The sequence below is a fragment of the Sitodiplosis mosellana genome, unplaced genomic scaffold, assembly GCF_009176505.1.
Source record: "Sitodiplosis mosellana isolate CC-2019 unplaced genomic scaffold, AAFC_SMos_1.0 Smas_scaffold_6226, whole genome shotgun sequence".
In the NCBI taxonomy this organism is placed as follows: domain Eukaryota; kingdom Metazoa; phylum Arthropoda; class Insecta; order Diptera; family Cecidomyiidae; genus Sitodiplosis; species Sitodiplosis mosellana.
In genome coordinates, this window is record NW_022601467.1 from 17044686 (window position 1) to 17064487 (window position 19802).

General features: G+C 38.9%; 1 protein-coding gene across 36 annotated transcripts in view; it reads left to right on the top strand.

Annotated features, from left to right (window-relative positions):
- The window catches only part of LOC129577767 (serine-rich adhesin for platelets), a 116874-nt gene that overhangs the window by 2252 nt on the left and 94820 nt on the right, over window positions 1-19802 (top strand). For 30 of the 36 annotated variants that reach the window (XM_055465308.1, XM_055465299.1, XM_055465294.1 and 27 more), the window contains one exon: window positions 49-265. The gene's annotated coding sequence lies outside the window, so the exon portion shown is untranslated. The remainder of the gene's footprint in view (window positions 1-48; window positions 266-19802) is intronic. The other 6 variants (XM_055465315.1, XM_055465301.1, XM_055465324.1 and 3 more) reach the window with 1 other exon arrangement.

A 19802-nucleotide genomic window follows, 5' to 3' on the forward strand; every position in this document is an offset into this window, starting at 1 on the left:
GTGGCCGTCATCAAACACTAATTTATACACATTGTATTGTATCAACAGCAGAACGTGTGTACGAGAGAACGTGAAAATAGCGCGCGCGCGACAGAAAACGACAACGAGCACGGCACCGAGTGAGAGCAAATCGAGCAAACAAGTTGAGCAAAGAGATAGAACGAACAACGAGCAACCGTACGCGCCTTTGCTGTTGCTCTTTTTGTGTTGTTTTATGAAGTGTGTGTGTGACACATTCGCCCGTTGAAGTAACCAATGAATTAAGGTGAGAGAATTCAAGTCAATAGAGATATCAGTGATTGATTATTTAATGAATATGAGAGGCAGACGAATACATAAACGAAAATGAATAATAAAGGGAAAAAAAAATAAGAGAGTATGTAGTAATAGGTAATGGGCATAATTATAACCAGATGCCGCGTGTGTGTATACACATACGTAGAAGAGCATATACAATATACATATGCCTAATTGAAATTCTCGGTTCACATTTCGATCGGTCAAAATGGATAGAGTGAAGCACTTATCAATTATTGAGGTGATTTGATTATACCATTAATTATGGATTATTGTTGCCTCGATTTTTGATACATAGAACTTGATGTTTCTTCTTTTTTGTGTTGCTTCACGAATCCGTTGACCGTTTACAACATTTTTTTTTGTCTCTGCATTGCACGACAAAAGCTGTCTTTAGTTGCTTTTTTTCTCTATATCTTTTCCTTAGCCGTAGTTTATTTGTAATATGGAAGAGGGCCAGCCTCAAGTCATAAATATAATCTTTTTTCTTAGTAAAACTATCGTTATGTCGCACATAGCTCACATTTCATATCCAATTAATTCAAGCAAATTGATTACATGCTCTTTTTTTCTCTCTCTTCTTGTTGGCGTTCTTTCTTCACTTCATGTATAAATATATATTTAGCGGCCGCCAAATATGCAGTGGTTTCGTTGCAGGCAAACTATAATTTAATGATTTGGTGAATGAACATAATTAAACGCAATTACTGAATCAAAGTTACAAGAGAAGATGCAATTAATGGTGCAAAATGCTGAAAAGTAAACGCAAATTAATCGATATATCCGCTTGTTGCCGATAGCACATTTAGCAATTAAGATCGAAGCGATTAATAACTTTCCATGTAGCTCTCAATTTATATCCCCGCGCAAAAACGTCAATTGTTTATCTAAACGCTACTGCGACTGTGTATGTTTGTGTAATAGTGTGAGAGTGTGTGTGTATTTGCTGGAGTTATTATACGACTTTTATTTTTTTTTTTAATTCCGAACAACTTGCACACCAGATTTAATTAGTGCAATTTTTCGTCGGTTAATAACTATATTGCAGCCCGAGTACATGGTTTCCATTCAGGCAACACGGCGATTACGAATACACGGGCGAGCGTGAGTGCAAGCACTTGCCATAGATGATGTTTAATAAAACACAAACGAATTGTTTGTACCGTGTAGCAAACTGAACAGAGATTGAGAGAGACGGAAAGAGCACGCACACACTACCCAACGGTGTAACAAGTGTGAGAAGAAAATTATTTATGGTTATTTAAACATGCTCAGCGACATCGAGCTCCGTGTAAGCCGCCAATATTGTTCGCCGGCTACCGCACTTTGTTTGGCATAAATTGATGCGCGTCTGTGAAAATGAACACGTACGGAATGTGTTTCATGTACAATAATACTCAAAGTTCAAATTGGAATGGGCACATCAAAATGCCTGAGTTGCTGTTGCTGTTGCTGTGTATCAGTATCTCACCATTTTGTTGTCAGTTAGTTGTGTGTTGTTGGGATGCGTGTGTTTATGGAGGATACAAACGATTATTTGCACAATTTTCGGCACTCGCTCTCTCCCTCTCTCTCTCTCTCCCTCGCTCTGGACAACCTGTACTTTTGAAAATTTAATTGATGTGATTGCGTACGAATCATATACTAACAATTACGCCCACATGCGTGTAATAAGAGCTCGCCAAACATGCGCCTCAACAGCTATAACAGCAGCGGTGACGACCGCGGCACAGCGGCTGCAACAACGGCACCAGTACATTACATTACGTTACATTGCCGATTATCGGCTGGTGTGTTGCTAGACGCCAAAGCGACAGACTCGACCCAACGATTAAACGAACGAACAAAGCAGCGAGCGAACGAGGAAAGAGAGAGGGAGAGAGAGTGCGAAAGTAAGAGGCAGCGAGAAAACTCTTTTCAAATTCTCACATTACACCAATAAAACCATTAAATGGTAAAATGGAGAAGCAGTCGCGCACAAAGCGATGGAGACCTTGTTGCACCCTCGAGCTAAATCAATTCTTACCGCCCTTTTATTTCAGTAAATAAAAACAACAACCAATACACAATCCAACACAAAGTGTTCAGTCGACTCTGTGTGCGGCGAACGAGCGAGCGAGCGAGAGAAAGAGACTCCTTTCACAAGTCTTGCGATCGATACGATAAATAAAGGAAATTAATTCACTCTTGAACAATTCGTTCGAACGGATATAGGTCTTAATTGCATTCAATTTTTTTTACTGAAGTGTGTACACAAAGCATGTCGATACTGTGTTTGGAAAAGTGGCTTGTTTCGTTAAGAAAGAAGAAATTGGTTATGAAGACCATAAGAAATTGACTCACTGAATAATTTAACACATTTCAGGAAATCAGTCAACGTATCGACTGATGGCTATCCAATCTTGACAAAAAAAATATTTTCACCGTTTTGATTTCGGGCTGAAAAGTTCGAAACCGGAACGAAAACAATTCACGAAAGCCCAAACACATTTTTATGTGGATAAAAAAAGAATTTATGTTTGATTTCAACAGTGAGAAATTCACGTTTTGACTCAACAACAAGAACGACGAACCAATTGACGACAAATCACAAGCGAGACACAAACGTCCATAATTTCATCGAAAATATATGTCTCGATTATCTCATAAATCATACATGTTGAAATGAGTCATTTAAGAATCTTTTCTTTCTCTCTATCTCTCTCTGTCTCCGCATTCACAACACTAAACACAATAAAAACCGAGAAAAGTCGACAAAACCTGAAAATAAGCGTGAATAGCAAGTGGCTGACTGTGTTGACAAGTCGTTGATTTGTCATATTAAATTTTCAAACGCATTATACATTAGACATAATTTGTGTATATTTCTTGTGTTTCGTTTTCTGCTTTTTGCTTCGGAATTCGTCTGACGCGACGCGACGCGACGCGATGAATATATTCGGAGCGAATATTTTTTTCTTCCACTTCTATTTGGAGCCAACAATTTTTTGCCGTTTATTCTGCATTTTTCGTGTTCGTTTTTTTCCTCGTTGGTGTGTGTGTGTGTCATTCGCGATAGAAAATTACCGTTTCCAATGTAGCACATTCGGGCGAAGCGAAGCAATAAATGGCAAACATGAAAATTGCACCAAGTTTTATGGCCATGAAATGAAATGAAAAGCTTCATCTACGAGTCAGTGGCATGACATTTGTTTCAACAACAACACTAACAATGGACGGAATGCAAGAAGACAAAAAATCCACCACCATCATCCTTCTGAAAAACCAACGCCATTTTCACAACGAGTGAATTTAAAATGATCCATCCATCTGTGTGTGAAGGTTTGGTGTTTTTTTTTTCTCTTCTTGCTTTTATTCTGTATTCAATTCATTTTCTTCCTGACTCTATACATATATCGATGCAGACATTCTTAACCTAGATTGCTTGGTTAAATGACGCAAATTGGAATCGAATACAGGATGACCATGCTAGATGTGGAAATAGCAGACGAAATGAATGAATGTTTGATCTTAACACTGCTGCTGCTGTTACTCTCATATTAGAACTATATGGGCTGAGACGCACAAACCGATAAAAAAAAATCTCTATGGATATGGTACATGGCTGGGATGGGAGTGAAACTGAAGCTATGTCAAGCCATAGGCCGTACAATGTACAAACCGAACAACTTGTTATGCAAGTATAAGGTGAAAACAGCGATTGAACATGGAAAGGTGTGAATTCAATACTCGTTTGTATGGATGATGGTTTTATTTGACACGTTTTATTACTTTCGTTGTCGATTGCATGACTAATGTGTTCACATTGAATTGGCCGATAGAGAGAGATAGTGCCGGATTAATCAAATTGGTTACGATGTCAGCATTTGCAACGGTTGCGATTCATTAGATGAACGAAAAAAAATTGATTAGAATTAATTAACCGAAAGTTGTGATATTCAAAAGGAGAGAGAAAGAGAGTCATCAACGTGCATTCACAGCGCAATTGTAATGTACAATTGTACATACGTAAGAGTGATGATGACACGCGTCGAACAGATCGTCGAGATAAAGTCCAGAGAAGTGACGACAATCGACAGAGACAGCTAGAGAATGTTGAGTGGCACCAACCTGTGATTAGCACCATAAATAAAGCGAGTCTTTAAATAAATCAGCCTCATATTTGCGCCTCCGAAATACGGTATAATGTTATTATTAAGATGATTTGCCGAAGCGCAAAAAGACTTGTGTGTCGTTTTTACTTCACTTCACTTTGCTACCGCTCAATGTGTTTCATCTGCATTATTCGTCTCTTCGTCGGTTTCTCTTCTTTTTTTTCGTGCTCAATGGAAATCATTGTACGCGCGGTCAAAGACGTGCGTATATACATATTATAAACATGAAGAGAGAGAGAGAGAGAGAGAGAGAGAGAGAGAGAGAGAGTGACAGAGAGAACTAAGTCTAAAAATAGAAAAAATAATCTCAATTCGTGGCTCAAGTAATTTTCCGCTCAATAATAATGTTGTCGTCGTAGTCGACGCTGCCGTCATCTTCGAACGAAACGTAGGCAATGAAGACTGTGCTCTCACGTATTCAAATAGTTGGTTATGGAATGTGATAAGAGCAATACAAGTATTAAAATGGAAGCAAAGCGACGATGAGAAGAAGAAAGAGTATAGAATGAGAAGAGAACAAAAAAAAAGTGGCAAAGACTCTTCTATGCATTGTATCGTGTGTTCTGGTTGCCTGTACCCCAGTGCCTGTGCGGGCGCTTTTTAAGCAGGAAAACAAATAACTGGAATATACAAAGTGTACAAGCTCAAATTTCATAAAGTCATGAATGACATAATAGTTGAAATAACTATTCCAGTTGAGCGACTTAGTATAAGACACATCACAAACGCTGCCACATTGCAAGTACACACACCAATAATAATGAACATGTAAATGGCTTTTGCTCTCTTGCTAAACCCTCACTCGTTTGCTCTATCTCCATCTCGTTTCATCGTGTTCTTGCGCTCTGTCTCTTCTTTTGTGCCACAAATCTATCCGTTCGTTTTGCATAGAACATGCAGTCATACACAGACAAACAAACACACATACACACAACGCAACATACATTCGCAACTGAATATACACGGTACTTGACTCTTTCCACGCTACATCCGTGATTTAAAGCTACGCCACGGTGGCTGGAGTTACCATAGAAATGTGGCAATATGCAAACATCATTAAAGAATAAATATTTATATCTTGTTTTATGTTATTAAAAGTGAACTTATTCTATTTATGAACTAAGACAAATATTTAAAGTGATAAAAGATAACATTTTCTTCGTTTACGCCTGCCACTTTTAGTAGCTCTGTCTCTTTCTCTCTCTCCCATCCTTACTGCAACATTCTGCGTCATCTTGTCGGCCGTTATTGTGGTTGAAAATGATTGTTCGCAATGTCAAGAATTTAACTTTAATTTATTTCTTTCGCCAACTCATCACTCGGATGACTAATTCTGACCTTTTGCTCCGTGTTTCCACATGCAACGAGCATGGCATACGAAAACGAGTATCGATTAAGTGGCGCACAAGATAAAAGACATTTTGTTTTTATAACGATGGCATGTTGTTACTGTATATCTCTTTCCGGAGAAGAGAGAAAAACAGCATAAAGAAATAAAACCATTTCGCACTATGCCGTGTAAAATGGAAATGTCGTGTGACAGATACCGAAACAAACAGACGACAAAAAAAACTCTCCCTTCCGCCTAAATATGTCAACCAAAATCGCATGCAATCTGTCGTTGCAATCGGATTTAATTTAATACACATTCGTCAGTTTGCTTAAAAAATTTGGCTTTTAAAAAAAGCAGAGACAGCAGAAAATATTGTGCGCGTTTGTCAGCGTACACAATTTGCCAAATCACACGATACGCGCACTGTCGCCGCTGTCGTCGTCATTCGTTCGTTCGTTCGTTCGTTCGTTCACTCTTCTTTTTTCTCGTCTTTTTAATTGCATTTAAAGGAATACGTACAGATATATCATTCACATCATTTTGTACATAATTTGCATTTTAAATGAAATGTAAAACCGACAACCCGAGAAACCTAATATAAAGTGTAAACTGCATTTGCTACTTCGACGGTAGCAACTTTGTCGATTTCATTAGCACTGTTTGTCGCTTGCACATTTTAAAGTGGTATTTACGGCTGTACATGATTTTATCGCCCGATGCAAAACACTACTGCGACTGACCTACAAATGTTCACACAACGACAAACGATGACGACGTGCCTACAGAAAATATTTTCATAAAATGCGCGCGTGTTGATTCGGATTCGGTTAAATTGCGTTCCGTTGATTGTGGTGTCTGTTGACTATTCGGTTCACTTATCGCTTAATTTGAGTGCTATGTGCACTATGCACTGAGATTCGTTGTCGCCATTACCGTTGTCTGTTGTCGTACATTTTCATCTCTTGCTTTGCTTGTGATTTTTGTTTTATGTTTCTTCTGTGATTCAATGCAAGGGCGAGAGAGAGAGAGAGAGAGAGAGAAAAGAAAAAGAGAAATCCATAAACAAAGTGTATTAAAGAAAACTTATGAAATAATTTGCACAATATGATAGATGATATGCACTGTGCTCAGACACACATGCGATTGTGTGTTTTGCACACGATTCAGTAACACCAAAACGAAGAAAGCATACGCTCTGAGATTTTCGCCTTGCGATTCGACAGCGGTGGCGACGGCAACGACGGCGACTATGTGTTCCATTAACGGCTTATTGTCGAATTATTTTCCACAAGTGTTCCCGGACTTTTTTTCTTTCTTCGCCTTTTGCCTCGAAAATGCTAGAAAGTTTTGCGGTGAAAATGCTCTTTGGTTTGCCATTTGAATGAATTCAAGCGAAAAGAATTCCGAATAAGGACTATATGCTCTGCATAAATACAGATGCATTGAGGCGTGTTTTTTGGGTGTATGTATGTGTGTGTGTGTGTGTGTGTGGTATGAAATCGGTTTCCAAAACCGACTTTTGATCCAAAAATGAGCAAATATGTAGAGTGCAAGGAGCAAGTTTCCGGGGGAAATGACAGCAACAGCAAACAGCAGCAGCAGCAACAAAAAACCAGTAAAATAATATACAAATCGCTATATTGTGAATTTTTTTCGCCCTGCTCTCCATCGCAAAGTGATGTGCTTCCATCTTCATTATGTGTAGCACCGCAAAATGGTTGATGTTGTTATTGCGGCCACTGCCGTTACCGCCGCTGCTGTTACCGTTGTTGGAGGTGTACTTTTATCTCCGTTGCGCCTGATTCACATATCAAGATTGAAAATCACTTCATAAGTATTATATAATATGGGCCCACAGTGTGTGTGTGTGTGTGTGTGCATCGAATAAAAGCAAGCGGAGAGAATGGAATAAGAATGAAACGCGAGCAAAAAGAAAAAGAATCGAATATAAAAGGCCATAACGTACGAAAAGATGAATCGGCCCTATTAGCAATTGGCCATTGGAAACGCTCCCAACTGAACATCGGAATAACATCAACGTTTTGGTGTTTCTCTTCTTTCTCTTTTTCCTTCGTCTCTTTTTGCTTGCTGCCAACCAAAAATGGTATGACATTTTCGTTCGAAATTGAAATTATTATCTCTTGAAATTCATGGACTGGAACAAGAGTTTCTCGACTTCGTATCCACAAAATTGATGTCAAACGCGCGTGCGAACGTATATATATGTTCGCCCGAGAGAAAGAGAGAGAGACACAGTAACACACCGAAAATGCCAAAAGTGACGAATCGAATTTCGACGAATCGACTGCAATAATTTGAGTCAAAACCTTTAGCCAGGAAATATCAAAATTATTTGTCAGCAGGGATATGATGACGAATATAAAAAGAACAAAATGTCCAAAACGAAGAAAATAGGAGAGAAAACAGAGTGCGCCCGAGCGAAGAGCTAACAACGATGGAAAAAGAGAACACAGAAGAACGAAAGGAAAAAAAACGAAGAAAAAACACGAAGAAGAAGCATCTTTAAGCAGAAAGAAGAGAATGAAAATGTGGAAAAATTCATAGTGATTGTGGAACCATGGTGCAAGTGAATGAGAAACGTATTTGATATTAAATGAACCTTTTATAATATGCTGTGTTATGTTTATAGCTGCCAAGAGTTTTCTGTCGTACATTTCATCGAATGATGACGATGACGACGACGACGACGACGATGGTATGGGCGCAAAGAGTGTGGAACGTGTGCATGCTATACATGTTTGATGATGTGAATATTATGTATTTACATTTTGCATGCGCGTTCAATGCAAAAGGCAAAACATGATCAGAAAACAACATATAACAAGAGTTTTATTAAAAGGTTCTTATCTATCGCTTGATTTTCCTCTCAACAATCTCTCCACTCCACTGTGAGCCGTTTCTGTAGCTCTCTCTCTCTCTCTCTCTCTCTCTCTCTCTCGCTTCTCATCTTCTGATTCGAATCGTTGGTTTGGTATTGCTGTTGCCGATGCCTCAAACATCACATATCCGTTTACACTCGGCATATATTGAAGAGAAGCACTAGCAGCAGCACCAGCAGCAGCAGCAGCACCATCACTGTAAATGTCTGTTCGTTATTTGTATAAATACATGCCAAGCTACCGTTGATAAGGCTAGTCAATCCTCAAAATCCGCAGATAATCGCATTATTTTACACACAGAAAAGAGAGTGAAAAAAAACCATCTTTCGACCCCTGTCCTCAACAACTGCCAAAGCAACCGCTTGCAAATTGCTAAAAAACATGATACTTGTGATTTTCCGAAATGCGAACGAGAAGATGAAGGCAAAAGAAAAAAATGCCCCACCAAATAAATGTTCGTATCAATATAAGGACAAGGTCGAAGGCTTTTCAATCCGAGGGATAGATTCTTTTTAAGTATTTTCGGGATTGGCTGGCTTTTATCGAAGGTAGCATTTAGCATGTAATCTATATGGTGCGAAAAATATTCGTGGATCATGCGCACAGCGTACGATTCAGCCACAGGAAAATATTTTGTATCTTTCTGGTGATGCTGTTGCTGTTTGTTCATTATTGTTGTTTTTGTGATTGTTATTCTTGTTGTTGTTGTCGCCACCATCATCGACCATTTCGATGAACATATACCCATGCATACAGATTCGTACATTCGATCCACACATAATATAATAAACCATAATATTTATAGTCTCTTTATTGCTTATATTCTGCGTGTTTTGGTGTGTTTGCTGCTCGTGCACACACACACTGTGTGGCAGTTCTCAACATACAAATGTATCGGATAATGTGGAAGGAGCCAACGACTGGTGTGTCCGACAGTATAGAAACACGACAAGTTCATTGCCGTGTTTGTGCACATATTATTTCACCAAGCTAATAACATTACCGAGCGCACCAAATACCAAGAATACACTGAATGAAGAACGAATTGCTTCGCACCGAATTCCGTTTGTTCGTTTGTTGGCCCGTTTCGTATGTTTGTTTGCTCTGGTTCGGTTCAACTCTCGCCTCGCACTTGCTCTGGAGCATTTCCTTTGCTCCATCCGTATAAATGCCAATATACTGCATACCTTTGAATAAATGCTTCCTTTTCTATTCTTATTCTTGCTGCTGGTGATGATGATGATGATGATGGTGCTGCCGTTGTCGCTGCCACCTATGCCTTTTGCCTGTGCACAGTCAGTCGTTCGCATTCGGATTTCTGCTTATGTTTGCCGTTGTATTTGTGTGTGGCGTCATTTTCTTTATTCACTTTCCATGCTGAATGTGTGTATTTGTTGCCATTTTTTCTCTTCTTCTTCTCGAAATCTCCTCTTGATGCTCGTCTCTGTCGCTCAAAAGATACAAGAATGACTCTATCGCTTCGCAATCTGCCATTGGGATTCAATTTATATTTATTTTCGCCGTGTATGGGTAAGTGTTGTTGTTTTTGTTGTGCGCCAAGAGTAAACTTTTCACAACTCGGAAATGGAAGTATTTATTTTGCTTGTGATTCGGTTTACGCTTTTGCTATATGCCTTTTGATAATCTGCTGAATATTGACGGTATACAGTTTTGTAATTTTCTCTTCTTCGGTCGCGTTGTTTCTTCCCTCTTGCCCCAGACACACACTCGCTCTCTCTCTCTCTCTCTCTCTCTCTCTCTCCTTATCGCTCTCTTTTTTCACTCATTTACTCATTCTCTCTGTCTAAGTTGGCATTATTTCTTGTCGCCTCTGCTCTTCCGTACCAATGAGAATGACAAATGGTTTTTGTTCAAGTTTTGCGTGTAACAACACAGCGCGCTCCGATAGATAGGAAGACAGCGTCCCAGAGAGAGAGAGAGGGAGATGAAAGAGACAAACTTTAGAAAAAAAGAGCACAAGAAATAATTATCGAATATGATTTATGATCTTTTATCGAATCGCGGACTTGGAAACAGCAAATGTGAATTGAAACGAGCGAATAGTCGCGCCCGCGCTCGCGCTTGCTCTTCAGACACTATTACGATTCGTACATATTTGAGCTTTTCAATCGGGACGCACGCACGCACGTACATACGTGCATACACATTTGCCATAATAGAATCCGTATTGTAACATACACACATACACGCGAGAACGATATTTGGGATAACAAATGTCACGTACGTATCACACTTATTGAGTAATTATGTTATCGATTGCATATCCGATTTACGTAAATGTGTAAGCGAACGAGTGTTGGCATGACGAAAGTTAGACGAGAGATGAGAGTGACATAGCAGCTAGATCGATAATTTCACTGAGCGCTACGCTATCCATAAACTGATTGATTCAAATCGCAATTTAAGAGATGATTTCATTTACGTCACCAACTGCTGCTGCATAAGCATGCCAATTTTGGTTTGACTTTCGACGCAAATGGCAAATAATTACGCATATCATCGAACAATAACAACAACAACAAAGATTCGTTGTAGAATTTCTCTTTTGGCCATTATGCAGAAGTCTCATTTCTATGGTGACACACACGATGTGAAAGAGATAAATGAAAAAAGGGGCAAAGCCTCGAATTAATTCGAATGAAAAGAAAAAAACTTTTCATTTGATGATAAGATTGTTTGAGAGAAAGAGAGAGAGAGAGCTAAGTTCTACCTCGATTGAGCACACACAACATTAAAGTTGGGTACTTGTGGATGCATGGTGTTGCAGCACCGATGAGGAAAGCAGAAAAAAAGCGGCAAACGTTCAAAATACACAGACGAAAGTAATTGCAGAACAAACCATATATTAAAAGTTACGATCCGAATCCAAAGTTGCACAGCAATTAACATTATTACCATAAACACACCAAGAATATCAGTCGGTTGGTGACTGTTTGGATGCCGTTTCACGTTCCAATCTCATTTTCATTTAGCATCATGCATACACGCTCGCGTACACACACACAGTGCCATAAGTCCCCGAGAAAGAGAGATGATAGCGAACGACTATTAAAAATGATTCGAATGGTAATTGTAGCATTGCAGCGACAACGAACGAAGAAACCATGAAACGAAAATGGAGTGTGCAAATAGAGGCGACGAGAACGGGACAGGAACAGAAACAGAGAAAGATAGAGCGAGAGAGAGAGAGAGAGAGAGAGAGAGAGAGGACAAAGAGTAAAGCAGTAATTGTTAGTGCCACAGAAATGGTCTATTATATCCTCGTTTTGGAAACTAACTAATTTCTTCTTCACCAATGACTGTTGCCAATTTATTGAATTTGCACAAGCGGATAAAACGTTTCCTCGGCATGTGTGTATGAATGTGTGCATGTGCATTGTGTGCACATAGACGTTACATGTGCCATACGGGAAGTGAACGGAGAGGAAGGAAGGCAAGCAAGCGAGTGGTTGTGGTATGCTTTTCCAGCACGTATCAATCCATGAAAACCCAAAAGACTCTGAAGTTTTCCATGTCCAAATTTTGTGTAGCATTGTGCTGATCTTTGAAATTCAAAAGTTTTAACCATTTCCATTTTCTCTGTCGATTTGACTGAAGCGGTGGCCAAACTATCAACAACATTGATCGCCTTAGCCCCATTGCACTCACTCTCTGCATGTTCATTTATCTCTCTCTCTCTCTCTCTCTCTCTCTCTTTCTCTCTCGCTTGTCGTCAGAACCGTTCTCTATTCAAATCAAGATGTAAGCAAGCATATCGTGCATATGCACGAGCTCATTGCCTCTCTCAGCCGTAGCCCATATCCGACGATATACGTGACACTCACTAAACCTGGAATGCACACTTTACAGTTTATATAATTGTGTATTAATTTTTTATTCGACCGAGTGCGAGAGTAAATACCATGTGCAATGCAAAACATATGCGAAGATGCCGCAATTGTTGCGTTAGCAATTCATACATGCATACAAATTCTCCAGTTGGAGTATTTCAATACTAGCCAAGTCGAATTGCGAGAGGGGAGACGAACACAACACCACACATCCCTTGGAATGTTCAAGTGAGATTTTCATTTCCCTTGAACAACACAATATTTCATCAAGATGGCATCATTTTGCGTGGGATGGACACAAATATTATTGCGAAAACTTTATTTTGACAAAACCTCTCTGCACTCTCATGTTCCTAGCTGAAAACCTCCCGCAACTAAGCCGTACCGTGCGCATATACGTTTACGTACTGCATGGTGTCTGTGATATGGCACTGCATCCCATTGGCTAGGAGTTTTGTGTAAGTGTTTTGTGACTATGGTTAGTTACATTTTGGCAAAAAGACACACCATAACACTCGACTAAATGTCGTTAGTAGTTATGGGAAAGCGTATTTGGAGCTGAAGCAATTTGGAATATTTATGCATATATATACACTTAAATTCCATGTTCTATGCAAATTATCAACTCCAAGTAAGGCAACTGCGCGACAAACAGCGTCTTTATCCCGTGTAGCAATAACAACACATGCACACACATTCACTCTTTCTTTGGCAAACACACGAAAGAAGAAAGAAAGAGAAAAATCATAATAAGAAGAAGTAGAACGACGCAAAATGACAGAAAATAAAGAATTGAATAGAATTCTATTCAAACCGTTTTCGGTTGCAGTGTGGAAAAGTGGTCGTCGTCGTCGTCGTCGTCTCCGTTGTCCCCGTTATTTCTTTTGTTGTATCTCGGGCAAAATGAATGAGTGTATTCGGTTGCCGCATTAACGAGATTTTCGGAATGGGCGCACACATTGATTTATTTTTTGTGTGTAAGCTGGAAAATCAGGATCCACAATTTATATATTATATAAATATGTATGACATAATACGAGTGCAAACTTTTGATTAACCCATCGCGCACCATACAATCATTATTATCATATTAGTTTCTGAAGGCGAATCGTTGCGAAAAGATCAATGGAGCTGCGCTTGTCAATATGGCACAGGCACACAAACACACACATACACGCACGAGAACGAGGCAGAGCAGACAAGGCAGCAGCAGAAGCAGGAGCAGCAGCAGCATATGTGGAAAATTGTAAATTCGATTGCTTGAAATACATACAATGGTGCATGAAGGCACTTTCCTTTTTGGTTACATACAATAATATACTTTGTCAATTCAGTTCGGATGTCTGTTGAGTTTCTTGTGTGCCTGACATTCGTTTGCTACGACGATCCATTCATTATTGACATTATCCGCACATAAACATAACTACATTTTATACATAGACTCACATTCACTAACTCAGTCTCTCAATCTCTCTCTCTCTCTCTCTATCGTCGTTGCACACTCTTCGATGTGAACTTGGTAAACGAATCGGATCTGATACCAAATTCCGGTAGAAGAGGAAACGAACTGGCAGCATCAACAGAGAGAAGAAGCAGAGATAAAACACGAACGTATGCCAACCAATTGAAAGTATTGAACGAGTAATGAACATTTCTGATGAAATCTTTGACAATTGAACTCTCCTCTCTCTCTCTGCCATATGCATGCAAGATAATATGCTTCTACTTGAAACTAGTCACTTCACTGCTCGATGCATATGTATACAATTTCTCCTGCTGTTGCTGCTGCTGATTGTACTTTTTTCCACTTGGCTGCTGCACATTTCTTTTCCAATCATTTGAATGTGCGTATATTAAATTATTTTCTTTTTGTTAACCTTGGATTTACAAGAAAAAATACCGTCAACCAAATACCGTTATTGTAGATATTTTCCTCGGTGTATTTGCTTTTTTGCCGCTGCTGCTGATGCTATTGACTTACAATGCTTGACATCAAAATACAGGCAATTACGAATTTGCAGAGAAAACATTTGTGCATCTACCCTTTTTTTCTCTAACGCTACAAAATATGTCATATTCAGAGATCAAGTTGTGCTTCTTTTTCTCTCTCTCTCTCTCTCTCTCTCTCTTCGTTTTCTTCTTCTCTACCAGTTTCTTTAATTTGTTTTGTTGTTGTTGCAAGCATTCGATGCACACACGAATGCAATGCTGGATATATCGATTCATGTACCAAAAGATGTCAACGCAACTGACAAACGTCTGTTGAATATTTAATTTATTGCGCGTTCTGTCCATAGCCGTAGAGAAATGAGAGTAACGAGACCTTCTTGCGCCCTCCGGCAAAATCAATTTTCACCACGTTTTATTGCAGTAAAAAAAGACTCTCGTTCTCTCGCTCTCTCGTACACAGTATCACACACACACATATCACACACAAAAGTCAATTTAATAGTGATCTAGTTGATTTTTTCTTCGCTTTTATATTATGATTCAATGTACGTTTTACGATTTATTGAGTCGTGAGCAATTGTAAAACGAACAGAAAAGAAAAAAGATTTTAATTGGCTTCAGTTCAACAGATTTCAAATGTTTCAATGTGCGACTTTGCAAATGAATTATTCAACACTTTTGTTTTATTTTAAATGGGGATGATGATTTGTTTTTTTCGAAATTCGATTTTTGCTCTGAAATGTTCAACATTTTTGTTGGATTTTATAGAATTTTTGAAACTTCCAATTCCGCATTAAATCATTTCGAATGGAAACAGATGGGAGTTTGGCAAGGTGAGGTGGATGGCAAAAGTGAACGCTAGCTCCGAATATGTGTGATGATGCATCACTTGGCGTAGAATACACGCACAGGTTATGCACGCACAATTTGTATCTTATCGCATTAAATCATCAATGTGGTAATGAGTCAATCTGTAATTTTCATTCATTGCATCGCATGGCGACACTAAGCGCGAGCGCTCCATTTGAATAACCGCAAATAGCGGACCGAATAACAAAAATAGACAGCATTTAATTTTGTATGGAGGTGGAGAGAGCGAGTGAATGATTTTGATTTGTTAAGCCATGATTTCATGACGTGCTCGAGCATTTTGTCGATAGCGATTGGGCAATTGACAGACAAACATTGTTATGACTAACGGAAGCAATCACATTCAATATCATCATTTTCCTTTTGCCCACACAAACAACCAAAATGTGCACAACTCAACCGAATTTCTATACAAATATCTATTTTTTATGCAATTATAACCAAAAACAGACGAAAAAAACCCATCAACAACAACAACAGCCTCGTAATTCAAAAATCATTTCATGAAAATCATTGATAACCAGTGGCTGTAGTAAATTTAATGGATTTCAATGCACATTGTCAAAAAAAGAAGCAGAGGAATGTACACAACACAAAAAAATTCCATCATAATTCGAATAGCGATAAAAATACAAATTTGGAACACAACACAAAAAAAATCAATCATTCACCAAAAGCGTTGTATCGTATTGGCATTCAAAAAACGTTGCTTCCAGTTGTTGTTGTTGTTTTTTTTTTCATACAAAACCGAACAGTCGCCTGCCTATTAGGCTCAATCCTCAAAAACTGATATGCTTTTGTGTGTGTGTCGCTCTTGGAAACGTGTGTCCACGTTTTTAGTTTACACACATTTAAATTAAAGCGCACATATCCGACCGAACAAAGAACAACGAACACACAGTATATCACCATACGACACACGACAACATAAAATGAATGATTATGATGATTCCGTGCGGCAACGGCCATGCGAAAAGAGATGAGAGAAGAAGAAGAACAACAGCAACAACAACAATAACACCACATGAAATATCGAGAAAAAAAAGTAAAACGAAGAGCGGAGAAAGAAAGCGTGCATATTGTAGATACGAAATTTTATCGATGTAATAGACAATGAACATTGTTGAATTATATCGCAAGACAAAAGAGTCGACTGGAGAGAAAAGAGCACACAAAGAGAGAGAGAGATAGAGAAAGAGGGATAGAGATAGACACAAATCCAACCCACACTCGCAATAAAGCATATTGACAATGGTGTCAACAATATCAAAATGCCGAAATGATTTAAATGCGTACGTGCACGTGGATTAATTCAGCATTTTATGTGCCCATGAGCCAATGTGTCATTTGAGACGATGGTGCAAGGTCCAGAAATGTCATTGCTTGATAACCATTGTAATCAAAATACTTTCAAAAAAGAAGAAGAAGAAGAAGAAGAACTGCCTAAATAAAAAGTGGCAACGAAACGATTGTGTGTGTGTGTGTTGAATACGAGGGGAAATCCAAAATGAGCAACAGCAAACGGAGGATAAGCAGATACATATCGATTTATGGTTAAATTAAAACAATTTCACATTTCGACATATCAAGAAATTTAGCAGAAAATATATGGGCCCTTAAAGGTCAATTGTAATCATTTATGCACAATTCATCTGCTCATACGGCATTTTCACCCAATGTGTGTTTCGTAAATTTACTTACCCGTGTGGTTGGCCACCACATAATTGTATGCATGTGCAAAAGGAACCATGCGAGAACGTGAGAACGAGAATGAAAGAGAGCAAGAGGGAGAGAAAGAAAATAAGATGTGCGACGAAGCGCACAAAATATCGCAACCAAAGCGCTTGATAACTTTTCATATTTACGCGTGATCACGCACATTTTATTCATTTTCCATCGGTCGTCGGTATTTGTGTTTATCGTCGAACGGTTGAGAGTCAAGTATTTGCCACTCCATCTCCCTGCGCTGTTGGCATTTACACCGAAGCCGAAATGGCGCTTTTGTTCTTTCTTTCTATCTTTCTGCATTTCTGCATTTCTGCTTTCACCCATTTATCTTGGCCCATGTAAATACACAACGCGCCAATATATTATGAGGTCCCACTGGATGCTTGGCCGCCACCACCGGCATCGTCATCACGGTTGTTGTTGTTATTGCTGTTGCTGTTGCTGTTGCTGTTGTTGCTGATAGTAGTTAACATCGTCATTTGCACATTTAATGCGGAGAGTAACACAATGTTTTTAGCGAGAGAAAAAAAAATCAATCGATATATTGCTTCATAAAATTGAAAATGGAAGTTCAAAAGAGAGAGGCACACGTACAAATACATTCACAGCCACCACACACAAACAGACCCAAAGCCAGAGTCCGAGCGAGATAGAGAGATGCCAATGTGCTGGCACAAGCATTTGCTGGTGGAAAATGAAACGGCAGCACGGTATCAAAAAGAAGAAAATATAAAACCATTACTCGTAAACTTTAGCGCTCTGAAATTAACCATAATAATTTGGTTGAGGATTTTATGTGTACTTTTGTTGTCCATATAATTCAAATTCACAATATATTGTATTGTATATAGACATGCGTACGTATATATATTTTTTTTATTTTTTTTTTATGTGGACGACAAGAGAGCCCGATATCACGAACAGGCCTCATACAATTACCATTGGCGACGTATTAGGGTGATGAGATTTTTGCACGTTTTTTTCTCCTTTTCACGTCTACCTGTCTCTCTCCTTGCTGTTTTTCCGCATTGCTAATCGGTCAACCTGCAACCAACTGAAAATGTTGCATATTTTTCGTAAAATCGACAACCATTGGCATTCACAACACCCTATTGCGCCGCACATAAAACATAAACGCTGCTCAGTAGTCTTTTCCATAAATAAAAAAAAAGCAGCGCACAAAGAATATAGCATAAAACACACACACACACACACAGAGAGAGAGAGAGAGAGAGAAGGAAGGAAAGAGAGCAGGCAAGAGGCGACCAACGTTCAATAAAAATGAAACCAAACGAATGAAAAGTTGGATGGAAATGAAAGATAGTGCCCATCGTACCATCTAAAGTCGATGAAGCTGATGTAATAAATACATTTGAAGTAAGCACGGAGTAGACAATTATTTATCGTTCACTGGCTGCATCATCATTCTCGATGGTCTTTCATTTTGTTCTTTTCTCTCGTCTCTCTTTTGGCCGCGCTCTTCTTCGGTCAGCAATAGAGCAGCGAACAGCAACAGCAGCACAGGGCAGTCGCGCACTCGCGCGCGCGCACTACATTCACTTTGATTTGGATCGAGTGCAATCACTGGTTGCTATTAGAAGTGTTGATTTCTTGTGCTCTTTCACCGCACTGTTCCGCATCTACATAGTACTTTGCTTGCCGGTGCCCCGCCGATGTACATTCCGATTTTATTTTCGCTTGATCTATCGAACACAAGCTCAAGATACTCATTTGCAATGAAATTTCAATGTTTTATTTTTTTCCATCTTGTTTTTTTTTTGGTTTGGTTTTGTATTGGTTTCTTTTTTTTTGTGAATTGCACTTAACACAATTACTTCAGCATATGGTGTGGCAAGTGCGCACGCAGCCTGATCATTTGAAGTGTACAATCGAATGAAATGAAATAAAATTTACCACAAAAAAAAATAAACGAAGAAAAAAAATTTAATTTACATGCATTAGGTAACGAATTACCCAATTAGCACAATTTACTCGCGAAAGACCCAGCTGTTTATTGACTCTTCCGTTGCATTTTCACACATTGTCGTGACTATGCTCCCCTTTTTTTCCGTTCGACAACGACGATGACGACGCCGTTCCTGCTGCTGCCATTCCGCGTGCTGTATGGATAAAATAAATATGCTTATCAAATGTAAAACAACAACTGACCACATTTTATTTGCCTGGTGTGCGCGCACACTGAGCGACCGTAACAGTGTAATACCTGTTTGTCCATGTCCAATATAAATAAATTCATAACGAGCACATTAAATTACTGATTTAATCGATTGTATATTTCAATTATGGACCTTATCGAAGAGTAAGTGTGCATGCGTTTCGGTGTTTTTTTTTCTTCTTTACTCCACTCTGAGCTGGTTGTTGTTGGTGCCTTTTTTTTCTCTCGCGTTCGTTTGTTCATTCATTTTGCTATGCTTATAGAAGAGAGGAAGAAAAAAATGGCAACAACATACATGCGCCCAACTAATTTATTGTAGTATTTATTCATATTTTATTACGTTGATTTTCTTTCGTTCATCAAGCAAACATTTTCCGATTCCTTCTCGCGGCATGCCCACTGACCGCGCACCGTTTATATTATGTGTTGTTGGTTTTTGGTTTTTTATTTTCTTTTCTTTCTCCCACTTGCCGGGCTGCAAACGAAACGAAACGAAAACGATACTATAAAATTTATCAATAAAAACAATTACCGATCAAGCGA